At 37.3% G+C, this 14,729-nt stretch overlaps 2 non-coding genes across 2 annotated transcripts; one reads left to right on the forward strand and one right to left on the reverse strand.

The window, feature by feature from the left end:
• Nucleotides 1-2,348: 2,348 nt before the first annotated feature.
• LOC122239976 lies at nt 2,349-2,474 on the forward strand. Its single transcript, XR_006219361.1, has one exon. It is a non-coding gene; the product is annotated as a small nucleolar RNA SNORA51 (small nucleolar RNA).
• Nucleotides 2,475-11,267: 8,793 nt separating this feature from the next.
• Nucleotides 11,268-11,375, reverse strand: LOC122239815. Its single transcript, XR_006219199.1, has one exon. It is a non-coding gene; the product is annotated as a U6 spliceosomal RNA (small nuclear RNA).
• Nucleotides 11,376-14,729: the final 3,354 nt, after the last annotated feature.

The following is a 14,729-nucleotide window of genomic DNA, read 5'->3' on the forward strand; positions in this document are numbered from 1 at the left end:
TGGAAAAATTATCTTTAGGTCTGACTTCTATGCAATGAAAATTTTCAATGCTGGCTGTAGATCAGTTACAAACATCTTATACAACCTAATGTGTACACACTCTCCTCTCTGTTTCATTTTGCCAGGGGGGGCGATAGTAAAGTGTTTAAATTATTCAAAGATCAGGCTGTGGAAGTAATTTGACTCTTGTAACTTTGTGGGTGACAGTTGGAATAAAAGAAACTCTGATTATGTAATATCTGGTTCCTAGTGAATATCGTTTTTCCTTCTGGAATTCTGCTTATCTCCAACCATTCCTTACTTCCTATCTTCTTTCAGAAGTTGGAGTTGGTGCTTAGTTTCTATAATCTTCTTTGGGGGAATGGATTGGTAAACTTATTATTCTTGTTCCTTCTCTTAGTGTCTTTGGATACCGAGATTGACTCTTGCCCCTTGCCTTATTTTCTGTCTTTTCTCAGAGACCTCAGTTGGAGAAAGTTAGGAAGAAGGTGGCAGATGAAGGAAGCTGGGACAGTGGAGGCTGACTGAGTTTGGAAGATATATTCAGTGGTTTCTGGTTGGTTGCTTGGGTCTCTCAATTCTTTCTCCACACTCCGCCCCCTTCGCCCCCAAACCTGCTTTGGTCACATGGCCAAACTTCTTTATTTTAGCCCTAGCAGCTCTCTCCCTTTTCATTCCATACACATTTCTCCAGTACACTTTCAGGCCTCTGATATTTGTTGTCTCCTAAAATTGTTTCAGAGTTTTCCCTCAGATAATGTATCATGGTTACAGCTCGCTGGGTAGGTAGGCGATTTTCACTGCTAAAGGGCTAAAGCATCTCATAAAAACAACTTATGCATATATTATCAAAGAAAAGCAAAAACTTGTAATTATCTCAGAACTTTAAAATTCGTTATAGCAATATAAAAGTGCTCTTAAGCAGGGAATGCTCCATCTTTCCTTTGAATTCATCTATACTTTGTTTTAATCAAATGAATCTCACCTGTTCTGAAACAGTTAAAAATTTATAAAACCTCACTCATATTACTTCAGTGGATTCTTGGACTCAAGTTCTTTAGGGATAGTAATTTATCTTCAATAATTTATTTTGAAAAGAGTCATATGACTTAAAATAGGATGGTTGTAAGGTTATTTATTCATTTGAAGTTAGTGGCAAATAGTTGGCTAGGGCAAGCTAGCTGAAACAGAGATTGAAATATCCATTAAGGAAAAAGTATAGAACACTAAAATTTGACACCCAGAATAAGCAGCAGGAAGAAGGATGGATAATGGGGAAAAGCAAATAAGAGATTTAGAGTGAGATATGTTTGTCTTTGAGAATTTATCTTAAAGAGTACCTATAAAAATTATGAAACATGTAAATGAATATAAAAAGTCAAGGAAAAATGAATTATCTCTTCTCCTGAGACAGTAAGAAATGGGTAAAGGGAGTAAAGTAATGTTAAGCTTAGGACTTTTTGTAAATTACCTCCATTCCTAAAGCACATCTACACTTTTCTCTGAAAACCTAACACATTTCAATTCTCTAGCTATAAATGCCTTCATACAGGTTGTTTTAAATTTTTTTTAATGTTTATTATTTTTGAGAGAAAGAGAGACAGAGTGCAAGCAGGGGAAGGGCAGAAAGAGAGAGGGAGACACAGAATCCAAAGTAGGCTCTATGCTCTGAGCTGTCAGCACAGAGTCCGACACGGGGCTCAAACCCACGAACCATGAGATCATGCATGACCTGACCTGAAGTCAGACGTTTAACTGACTGAGCCACCCATGCACCCCCATACAGGTTGTTTTATAATGAATTTCCAAAGGTATCCTTTACTGCACTTCAGAGTATTGTATTCTATAGGCAATTAAATCATTATTGGTCAAATTGATATAGAAAGGGGAGCTCTCCCTTTGGATTATATATGATTGAGGTTTGATGTAAGCTCAAATTCTGAATTCTCATCCTCAGTAGAATTCAATTTTGGATGCATCTTTTTATTAATAATTACTTGATGCCAGTTGTGTCAGAGTTTTGTGTTTGGTCTGGGCCTACATAGAAGGGCAACCATAGAAAGCCTGTTGTGACTTGAATCTTTGGCTGTGAAATGAGGGACCCTGAATCATCCGCTCTGCTTCGTTATTAGCAGGGCCCCTAAACCTGTTTTAGGCATAGTCGTTGCAGATGTTAGTATCTTATTAATGCTATGGGAGGGGCATTGCCCTGTACGCAGTAGATCCACCACAAGATCTGTGTTCTAGGATATACATGGTTCAGTATAAGCAGGGTAACAGAGTGTGCTGGAGTCACTTGGCAAAGTACTGGTTTTAGAGATGAGATCTAGAAGAGTTGGCCCATTCAAAACCTGAGAGTGCTTACCACAGACTGTGTCCTTCTACTGATGGTACAGAAAAAGGAGGCAGAGTAAATCTACCCATATACACCACGGCCCAGGCTCTTTGCCTGTATTGTGAATGGGGAGACATGGAGTTGGGGAAAATATTAATTAATTAAAAAAGAAAGAAGAAAAAAGAAAAAAAATCCCTGAGGCTGTTTGCCTCAGTGGCTTCAGGTAATCTGTATATTCTCTTTGGGAGGCTGGGACGTTGAGAAGAGTGGTTGTAGGATAGAAGTAGAGGGATGCTGATTGCAGGAACCAAAGGTATTTCCCTCTTGGTGGAAGCCTGGTTGATTTGGAGAATATGACAGATGCTTTGGTTTTGGAAGTAAGACCTAGAGTAGATGGAATGGACTACAGTCCTTCAAATAAGAAAGCTGAGTGCTGGGGAGGAGGGGGGATTGGAGTCATTAATTGGCATTTTGGTAGGAGTTTATGGTGTGTAGGCAATAACCCTAAAATCTTCATTCTTTGGCCTCTTCCTTCTCCTGAAGGCTTGGGAGGGGTGTCTTGAAATTACAATAAGAAATTAGTAGAGCCAAGAGTTCTACTTTTAGGTAGAAAAGAAGTTTTGTTGAGGAATTATCATCATTTCCAAGGAAGTCATGAGTGGCAGAACAATAGCCAAATATTCCAGACTAGTAGTGTGAGAAGGTACCTGAAAGCAGAATATCTCTGAGGGGTACTGGTGTCCCCCCACCCCTCCCACCCTTGGCAGAGCATGTCTGATTTTGGCTGGTTGCGCCTGTGGCTAGTTGGCAGTGAAGAAGAAATAGAACACCACTGGGCTACTACAGCAGCAACAGGCAACCTCTCCTTTTTGTACTAGAGACTTTGACCTTCAATTACTTGTGGGTTCTTAGCTTCTACCCAGATGGCTGAAGCTACTTACATATGACCTTTGCATAAATGTGATACTATTGTGCATATTTTAGGGATTTTTATAGGATTTGTTAACCAAAACACATAAATCTATTCCTATCTGCTAGACTCTCAGACTTAGTACTTTGGTATATGGAATGAAAGATAAAAGTTGATGTAATCAAAGGAAATGCATATTTGATTTCAGATTAATTGAACTGAAGGTAGAAACATGAAAATGCATTAACTCTAACAGTAGCTTTAAACAGAATAAACTATGGACTTTTCAAAGGATTATGATTACCCTTAATCATGCCAAAATGAAGCTTGAAGCAATTATGGATAATACAGATGTATTATTAATACCAGCTGAAACCCAGGTTTTGATTATGTAAGAAAACAGGCTTAGACTTTTGGCAGATGGTTAACTTAAAAGTTCAAGTAAATCCAAGTTTTTAAATATGGAAGATGTAGGGAGCATTTCAGCTTGAAAAACCCAGATTTATTTTCTCCACAGGAAATCATTGAAACTGGAATTACCTCGGCAATTTACAAATGTGACTCTGTTCTTTAGAAAGTAACTGTGCCTTTATTTTTCTGAATCCTCAAGTTTATAATTTTCTAATGCGTTGTGTTTGTCAAACTATGACGAGGAAGCCTTTTTTTTTTTTTTTGACATGTGTAGACTTCCATTAGCTTTTCTTCTCCTTCGTTAACCATTCTTGATTCTCTTTCTATGGGAAGTCCCTGGTTTGTGATGGTGCAAATGGGCATCATGATGGATGGGAGATTACTTCTTGCTACAGCAGTGTGATTCCCAAATGAATATGGAGCATGGAAGCAGGACAAATAAATGTAGTGAAGTTGGTGGAGCTAATAGAATGGTTTCTTACAGTTTAACAAGGGCAAGGAAGAATCTTTGACTTAAGTTCAGTCAGAACTGTACACCAGGGTCAAGGATGTCAGCACTGTTGTCTCACTTTTTGGCTTCAGTATTCTAGAGCAGGGTATCTGCCATGCTGTTTTCCCCTATTACTGCTTATAAGAGGAACGACATTTTTACTCTGCAGGAAAGTGGAGGAGTGAAAAGACCAGAGCCCTGGGAAATCACATTATCTTTCATCAATTAGGCAATTGTGTTTTATGAGAGAATGTGATTTGAGTTTCATTTGAGTATAAAACAAACTATTGGGAAGAATTTGGTTGCAAATATCCAATGTAACTTTTTGGAGTAGAGGAATAAAGTGGAAAATGACAGCAAGATTGAGAGAAAGAGAGAAATAGAGAAAGAGATGATAGAGATCAGATTTTTACCTGAAAATAACATGCAGGTGCATACTATGCACTCTTTCTAACAGCTTCACAACTGGATGCTATCTTTAGGAAAATATAAGTAGAGATTACTGACTGGGGATGAATGGAATCCCCTAAAGTGAGTACATACTTTTCATTTTAGAACACTTTATTGTTAAAATGAATCATTATCAAGGAGAAGGAAGACATGGTTTCTCATTTTAAGAATTTTCATCCTATCAAAGGAGAAAAAAAGGACAAATACAAACAAGACAGAAAAGAACTAACATTCATTAAACACTTATTTGCTGGGAACTAGACTAAATATAACATTACAACACTATAGACAATATACCATATTTTTTGCATATACCGTATTTGTTGTAACACTATGAAATAGACATTATTATCACATATTTTACTGATAAAAACTGAGAATTAAGAGGTTAAATAGCTTTCCCAAAGTCACATCAATTAAAAGACAGATCCAGGATCTGAATCTGGAAATCTGACTTCAGATGCTAAACTCTTAATCATTGTGCTCTACTATCTCATTGGCACCTCAGTGCCCTTTTATTGATCATTAGAGAATATTATCTTTATATGTGCCATCTTTATATGTGCCTAATGGTTGAATAGCTAGAACATGAAGGCTGGTCAGCATGGCTAGGCTGATAAGAGTCAAATGGGGCTGAAGAGGAGTGGCTTTATGGCCAAAAGGCATTTAAAGAGGCAGGGAGAAAATATGAATTGATCCTATACAGATGCAGTTGAATAATTGCCTGGACTGATTCCATGTCTTAATTTCTCTTTTTTAAAAAGTAATTTTTTTAATTTTCTAGACCATCCTCTAATTAAGGGGCTCACAGATGTTTATTCGTTATGTTAAAAATTCAAGTTTTAATGGTGTAGTCTTAAGAGACTCAAACAAGTAACAATTAGCTCTGTGGCTTTTGGCCAAGCAGTAAATCCATCTAATGGATGGCCAAGCCTAAATCCATCTAATATTTCACTTGGCCAGACTGTAGGATAGCATTCTCCTACAGTAATTTCCCTTGCATTCTGACTTTCTGCAGTAAATGGCTCTACCAAGGAAATGAGCCACTATCTAAGCCTTCTTCCTTGTACCAGTTGGTTTTAATGACACTTGTAGTCTTTCCCATAATTTCCCAAAGTGACATGTTGCTTAAATAGAACCTGTTCATTTATGAATTCATTTGGCCATTTAGTCCTTTCTTCTTCCTTCCTTCTTTACTCCTTCCCTTCTCCTTCCTTTCACACATCTTTCTTCTCTTCTCTTTTATTCCCTACCACCCTTTTGCCCTTTCCTACCTTCAAGGGTAATTACTAGGTTCTCAAGAAATGCTAGGCCTTGTACTAGGTACTGTGGAGGGCATATAGATAGATATGTAGATAGATATTATGATTGATTTGTAATCCATTTAATGAATATTTATTCAGTGCTTCCTGTATGCCAGGGCTCTATTTTACAAGCTAGAAACAGAGTTGGGTACACAATAAAATTTCTTTTTCTCAGTAAGTTGTATTCCTGGGTATGTACTGGGGAGACAGACAAAAAATATATCACATGTCAAGTAGTAATAAGAGCTCTGAATAAAAATGAAGAAGAGAATGGAGAGAGATGTGATGGAGAATTTATTATTTTTACAGAGGCTGGTCAAGGAAGGGTTCTCTGACAAGATTACATTTGATCAGAAATACATTTATCTGAGGGAAAAGTAAGTACCAAGGCCCTCAGGAGATTCATTTCTAACAGGGAAAAAAAGGTGTAAAGGTAAGTAACTGTAACAGAAGGTAGAAAGGGTAAGTGCTGCAAGGGAGATGTTGAAGAGCTACTGAACTGGGTAAGTTTGGAGGAAGGGGATAAAACTGCCTGCTGTGGAGGGGGTATTATGGAGAGCAGGCCCCATTTCCTAGGGGGTAAGGTAACTCACACACTCTGATGCCTCATGCAGAGCCTTTCCCCCAGACCTTCTCTTGAAGAAGGACCAGTGCCCTTGATTATGAGACAGTTGGGCTGTACATCTAACCAAGGAGCCCTTTGGCTAAGATGCTGAGATTCTAAGGATGGAAACAAGTTACACCACATGTTCAGTTTTTCTTTTAATTTCATACTCCTTGAAATCCTATTTCCTTTTTATAAGAAGACTAACCTTCGGGGCACCTGAGGGTGGCTCAGTTGATTGAGCATCTGACTCTTGATTTCAATTGAGGTCATGATCCCATGGTTGTGGGATTGGCTCCAGGCTGAGTGTGGAGCCTGTATGAGATTCTCTCTCTCTCCCTCTGACCCTCTCCCCCATTTGTGTGTGTGTTCTCTCTCTCTGAAAGAAAGAAAGAGAAAGAAAGAAAGAAAGAAAGAAAGAAAGAAAGAAAGAAAGAAAGAAAGAAAGAAAGGACCAAACATCTATGCCCAATGTTGGCCACCAAAGGCAAGAAGGCAAAGGGAGTACTTTTGTTTTTAGATAATTGCTTTGTGCTCAAGATTAGGATACCCCCATTTTTACTTGTTTTGGTCAGTGTGGCAAGGTCTTAGTTCTTCTACTAGAATGCAGATACCCCAGTGAAAAAGAAAGTACTTAACGCAGTATCAGCTAACATTTGACTATTAGCTAGAGAGCGTACAAACAAGGAAGTGTTAAAATGAAACATAAAAGTTTATATCATAGTTTAATTTTTAAACTGGGATACTGGCAATGACTGAATATGGGACACTAAATGGAGAAGTATTGGATGGAAAGAGTACAGGATGGGTGGAAAGATGAAAGAAAAAGAAAAAAAATATTCCTTAACAGAACAGATGTATTCACATTGTGAAATTGATCCAATAGAGACCTCTCAACACAGAGTTACAGATATGTTTAGAAGAGAAAAGATACCTTGATAAGCTACTTGAAGCAAAGGTGAGACCATAGGATAGGGTATGGGGGTCTGCAGGAGCCACGGCAAACTTGTGATAACTTAAGTAGTGTGCCTTAGAAACAAATAGGGATTTATTTATTTATTAAAAAAAAGTTTATTTATTTTTGAGAGAGATCCCAAGTGGGGGAGGGGCAGAGAGAGGGGGGCAGAGAATCTGAAGTGGGCTCTGTGCTGACAGCACTGAGCCGGATGTGGGGCTCAAACCCACGTACTGCAAGATCATGATGTGAGCCGGTCGGATGCTCAACCCACTGAACCACTGAGGTGCCCCTCCAGTAATATTTTCTATTCACTCAAAATATATTGATTGGAGGGTGCACTGGGTAGAAATTAAGGACAAGAATACCTAAGGCAGAGCACCATTGAGCTGGATGGGAGTGGATGATGAGAGGACCCCTGATTTCAATATTCACTCAGCAGAGGTAGAGAAGCAGAGGCAGCCGTTCCAAAGTGTCACCCTCCCCAACCCCTAAAATGGGCAGATATCCCAAGGATCCCACTGCATTTTTCTACAATCCGTACCATGGAGACTTAAATCTGTCTTTATCTAGATATTAAGAAATAGGTCAATGCCAGCTGATATCTGGATTACATATACTTTAAAAACTACTATAAATTTTCATTAGGATGTTAGTGAATTAGAACTTCAGAAGTGTAGATGAAAGTGCAAGCTCCAGTGTTCAACATGAAGGGGAAAGGAATGTTTGAAATTTAGCACTAAGTGACTCTGCCTTTTAATAGATGGGAATAAAACTGTCTTTGGTCAAGAATTATTTTATTTGTCTGTATCTCAGGATGATCTTTCACAGAAGTGGGTTTTTGCTATTGGGACTCTGGGAGTAGAGGAGTTCTATGCTATTATTTCTTTTCATGGCTCTCAGTGCACATTTAGAATCTTTGAAAGTCCCACTCAATTTCTCTGTTTTTTGAAGTTTTGGGAAACTCCAACTATCAACAGAGGAAAAACTTGCATAAGGCTGAACAGGGAGATGACTGAGTCATTACAGTGCTCTTATTTGAATACTAGCTAGCCAAGAACAGTGAGGTTTCAAAAACCTTCCAGTCCTCTGGGGAGACTTTTGATTTCTGACAAGATGATTAACTGAGCCCGGGTTGCTTTCTCTGTCACCATACCAACACTAAATCGCTGCAGAAGTCAGAGGGAAGTCAGTGGGACTGGCAAACTGAAAAACAAAGAAGCAAACAAACTCAGAAACACTGAGCAAAGAGCATGTCTGGGTTTCACAGTGTGGGAAATGGCAGCCTGGTTTGGAAGAGGCCTGGACACACCAGACTTCCACTGCCCTAGACTCAAGTGGCTGCTGAGCACTTACAATGTGGCTAGTCTGAATGGAGATGTGCTGCAAGTATAAAATACTCCCCAGATTTTGAAAACTGAGTATAAAAAAAAAGGAATGCAAAGTACCTCATTAATTCATTTTTGTATCGCTTACATGTTGAGATGGTAATATTTTGGATATATTGGACTAAATAAAATATATTATTTTTATGGATTTGCTAGGACTTCTGTAACAAAGTACTCCAGAGTGGGTGGCTTAAACAACAGAAATTTACTTTCTCACAGTTCTGGAGGCTAGAAGTCCAAGATCAAGATGTTGGCAAAGTTGATTTCTTCTGAGGCCTCTCTAATTGGTTTTTATTTATTTTTTATTTTTATTATTATTTTTTATTTAGATTCGAGTTAGTTAACATATAGTGTAGTATTGGTTTCAGGAGTAGAATTTAGCGATTCATCACTTGCTCATCCCAACAAATGCCCTCTTCAATGCCCATCACCCATTTAGGCCATCCCCCAACCCAATAGTCCTCCAGCAACCCTCAGTTCGTTCTTTGAATTTAAGAGTCTCTTATGGTTTGCCTCCCTCTCTGTTTTTATCTTATTTTTCATTCCTTTCCCCTATATTCATCTGTTTTGTTTCTTAAATTCCACTATGAGTGAAATCATATGATATTTGTCTTTCTCTAACTTATTTTGCTTAGCATAATACACTCTAGTTCCATCCACATGATTGCAAATGGCAAGACTTCATTCTTTTTTATCACCGAATAATATTTCATTGTATATATATATATATATATATATATATATATACCACTTCTTAATCCATTCATTAGTTTATGGACATTAGGGCTCTTTCCATAATTTGACTATTGTCGATAGCATTGCTATAAACATGGGATGCATGTGCTTCTTCGAATCAACATTTTTGTATCCTTTGGATAAATACCTAGCAATGTAATTGTGGGTTGTAGGGTAGTTCTATTTTTAACTTTTGGAGGAAACTCCATACTGTTTTCCAGAATGGCTGCACCAGTTTGCATTCCCACCAACATTGCAAAAGTGTTCCCCTTTCTTTGCCTCTTCACCAACATGTGTTGTTTGCTGAGTTGTTCATTTTAGCCATTCTGTCTCATTGGTTTTTAGATGACTATCTTCACCCTGTATCTTCACATGATCTTTCCTCTGCATGTGTCCATGTCCCAAACTCCTCTTTTTATAAAGACATTAGTCATATTGGAGTTAGAGCCCACCTTAATGATCTCATTTGAAGCCTTCTTTAAAGGCCCTCTCTCCAAATGCAGTCCCATTCTAAAATGCTAGGGGTTAGGATTTCAACATATAAATTTGAGGGTGGGAGGAAGAGGACATAATTCAGTCTACATAACATTATTAAATTTAAAAACACCTGTTTCTTTTCTAAAAAAATATAGGTACTAGAAAATTTTAAATTACTCATGTGGCTTGCATTATATTTCTATTGGACAGTGCTGCACTAAACTGTAACTTCAAAATGGCCAAGTCCTTTATATGTTGTTCATTACTGAGTTTCTTGGTACTTTGACCAGAGCCTGGAACAAATACATGCTTAATTACATTTGTTGCCTCCAGAATGAATGGGCACCATAGACAGTAGATAGGGTGTGACTGGATTTTAGATATTAATCTTTAGATAGGATTCTGTGCCCTGGTAATTACCTGCGTAGCTCATTGTTGGCCTCATTGACACCATAAGGCAAAAAAGCAGCCTACTGACAGCTAGATAACAGCATGGTGGGCAGGGCTGGGGATGTGGGAATTTGCAATGAGTGTAGACAGGTCTATGGGCCTTCAAGCCTTCCCTCTCCCCTAACACCCTCTCCATCTTGAGGGCTATGTGCTAGAATGGAGGGAGACTACTCTTGAAGATTAGTGCCAAGAGAGGTACAGACTGTAATATTAGAGGTTTTCTGAAGTTCCCTGGAGATCACAACCTAGCAACTTTTCACAAAAGTAATTTTTCTTTCTTTCTTTTTTTTTTTTTTCTGATCCCCCCAGTAGAATGGCAGCTCCATGAAGGTCGGGATCTTACCTGGGTTACCACTACATCCTCAGCACCTAATATGGTGCCTGGAGCATACTAGATGCTCAAGAAAGAATTTCTGGGTGAGTGAATTAATGTTTCAAACACACTTTAACTCAATGTGCTCCAAACTGAATTTAGTCTCTTCTTCCCCACCAAACCTGCTTTTCCTTCCGTACACTCCAGTTCAGTCAATGGCACCATCATCCACTCTTGACATCCAACCCAGAAATGAACTCACACTCCCTTCACTCATTCACCTACTATTTTCAATGAGTTCCCAAGCCCTGCCTATTCAACATCCAGAATATCCCACTTATCTAATCCTTTTCTACCTATGTTGCAACTATCCTGATTCAGGCCTCATCTTTGTTTCATTACTAATGCAACAGCCTCCTCCCTCCTGTCTTCCCTTTTTTTCCTTTTTATTATGTAAGGCTTCACAACATTATATGTCATCTTTGTGCAGGGGCCATGTTAATCTTATCTGTGTCTTTCCAATTTTATTATATGTGTGGCCAAAGTCAGCCACCCCCCCCCCCCCCTTAAGCTAAGAAAGCTTTAGCTGCAGGGCATGTCACTTGTCATATGGTCACATGGTCATATGTTTTTATAAAGTTTGCAGAATATATTTAAACCACAATTGATTAAAACCACTGTCCCCTTCCACTAGTTTCCCTAGTCACATTTTCTCTTGTATTAGGTGGTGTTGGAGCTGCTTCAGACATTTTTGAGATCCAGCTGAATGGAAGTTGATTGAAGGGGGGATACATTTAGTTTCATTTTAGTGAGACATTTCTATATGGTTTGTATCTCTTCTTTATAGTTATTACCTAGGTGTAGGAATAGCTTCTAGAAATACTCTACCTTTGAGCCTAATTTTGTATTCACAAGTCCATATTCTTTTCTTAAGAAATTTTTTTTTACATTTATTTATTTTTGAGAGACAGAGAGAGACTGAGCACAAATGGGGGAGGGGAGAGAGAGAATGAGACACAGAATCCGAAGCAGGTTCCAGGCTCTGAGATGTCAGCATAGAGCCCTATGCAGGGCTCAAACTCACAAATGGTGAGATCATGATCTGAGCCAAAGTCGGATGCCCAACCGACCAAGCCACCCAGGCACCCCTCTATTCTTTTCTTAAAGACCTACCTCACAAACTGTATAAGCTTTAGGTCCCACTAATCCTGAATTTTCCCCTGGCTCAGATGCAAATGTGACTTTTGAGTTGCTTTTGCTCAAAAACCTTTAGTGGTTTGTTATTGTTTACAGGATAAAATATAACATTTAACTTCTTTTTGTAAATGTTTTTCCGTGTGCCTCCATGCATTTGTACATGTTGATCCTTCAGTGAACTCTTATATAGCCTTCAGGTCTCCCTGAAACCTTCCTTGACAGCACCAAGTTGCTTCTGAGGCACTTTCATGACTTTATTTTGCAACAAAAGTAATTTTTAAAAAGACTATTATATAAAAAAAGTATTTTGAAAAATTAGATGAGCTAGGGTTCTTGAAGAATATGTAATTATAAAATGGCATAAGCAAATAAAGGACAAATTAATTTGATGGTAATCAAAAACCCTTACCTCTACCCATACTCCCCACAAGCGCTGGACAAAGATGACTTTATGGGAGAGTTCTACCAAATTTTCTGTGGAAGAAAATTACTGTTTTATATAAGTTTTATGAAAAAAGAAAGAGGAAAACTTGCAAACTTTTTTTAAGGCTAGTATGACCTTTACCCAAATAAAGACAGCATAAGGAAAGATAATTAAAGGTCCACTTTACTTATGAACTGTATGTGAAAATCCTAAATAACATATACAGTTAAATCCATCAGTGTATTACAGATATCAGATCAAGTAAGAATGGTTAATTTCATAAATTCTCTCAGTATACTGCACTATATTAATTGAATAAACAAGAATTCTTTCATGGTTATCTTAATAAATGCGGCACAAGCTTTTGATAAATTTCAACATCTATTAATGATTATATAAAACTTCTGCATGCTCTGTTCCTGCCAGTTGAGTTATATGCTTCCCATGAGTCTGTTGTGTTTGTTTCCAAAGCTTTTTATACCAGTTGTACTTGCTGTTATAATTATGTAATTGAGTTAAATATTATATAAACCAAAGAATTTTAAGTGTGAAAAGAGAATTGTTTCTCTGAAAGTTCAATTGAATGTTTTGGAAAGACTTGTTAAAGGCAAGTTGCTAAAAAATATTGGTAACAGATCATTTTAATTCCTATCATATTAAAAGTGAAGGCCTTTGTCCTATGTCAAAAGATTGATGAATATATATGGATTTGTATATTTTAAGTTAAAACAAAAATTCTAATGAGTGAATCACTTTGTATGATTCCTTTTTACTGACTTTTACTTTATTCACTTACCAATTGGCCGCAGATATATTAGATAAGAGGGCTCTTATTGCATTATTTTGAAAAACAGTACTGCTCGAATTCCCAGTATCACCCCTTCCATTCTTTTCAGCCTCTTATTTGATTATGAAGAGGACTTGTAAGTGAATTAATATACTTTCGCCATACCTAGCCAGCTGTGTCACAGCATGAGTAGAAAAGATGTGTTGGACTGCCTATGTTAGGGCTCTCTTTCTCCGAAATAATTAAATCTATAAGAGGCCAGAGAGTTAGGGATTCTAAACTCTCCTGTTTCTTTTTTGTAATTTCTGAAACCCTTTTCTCATCCTCCTGTCAACCATGTATTCCCAAGTATGAATAAATACAATATATGAAAAATTTCTCTGTTTCCCTCTGCCCTAGATGTCAGCCACTGGAATAATTTTTTGTTGTTGTGAAAATGCACTGGCATACTGTTCTAGTATAGCTTTCTTAGAATTGTGCAAATTGAAATAGCATTCCAGAACCCAGATTTCTGGAGAAATAACAACACGATAATATTGCAACTTTTTTTTTTTTTTTGCTTGTTATGGTGTAAAGGAATTTTGGAGGAAAACATCATAGAAAGATGTTAAATATAATTCATTTGTGGCCACATACATATATTGAAATTCTAGTGCCCATCACTTTCTTTCTAATGTGAAAACTGTATAGTTTCTCTTTTAACAGTGTAAAGAAAATCAGAAATGGAGAGTAAAATAAAAAATGGTTGAGGTGCAGTTTCTTATAGGGATTTTCCTGTTTCCTTTTATAAGAAAGTATATTAAGAAATTACCAAGAATATATATCTTATACAATTTATTTTCATTCAGAGTTACTGAGGTATAATATGCATACAACAAATGTCACTATGTTTAAATGCACAGTTTTATGGGTTTTACCAAATTTATGTTGTCATGTAAAAACCACCACTATTAAGTTATAGAATATTTCCACTATATCAAAAAGTTCCTTTTGCCCCTTTGCAGTGTCTTCCTCTTCCCAGTCCCTGTAACCAATGATCTGATTTCTATCCCTATTGTTTTGCCTTTTTTAGAATGTCATGTAAATGGAATAATTAAAAAAATGATACATTTTTTTGGTTGGGCTTTTTTTTCTTTAGCATAATGCTTTGGATACTTGTCCAAGTTGTTGCATATATTACATATATTACTACATATATTCTATCTATTGCTGAGTGGTATACCATTGTATGATGTACCTCAACTTGTTCATTCATTTACTGTTTTTTGGTTTCTATTTTAATTCTAGATAGTTAACATATAGTGTTATATTAGTTTCAGGTGTACAATATAGTAATTCAGCAGTTCAATACATCATCCTGTGCTCATCACACCAAGTGCACTGCTTAATTCCCATCACCTCTTTAACCACCCTCCCAACCCTGGTAACCATCAGATTGTTGCCTATAATTAAAAGTGTGTTTCTTTTTTTCTTTCCCCTCTGTTCATCTGTTTTGTTTC

This window comes from Panthera tigris, chromosome B3, assembly GCF_018350195.1.
Source record: "Panthera tigris isolate Pti1 chromosome B3, P.tigris_Pti1_mat1.1, whole genome shotgun sequence".
Classification (NCBI taxonomy): Eukaryota; Metazoa; Chordata; class Mammalia; order Carnivora; family Felidae; genus Panthera; species Panthera tigris.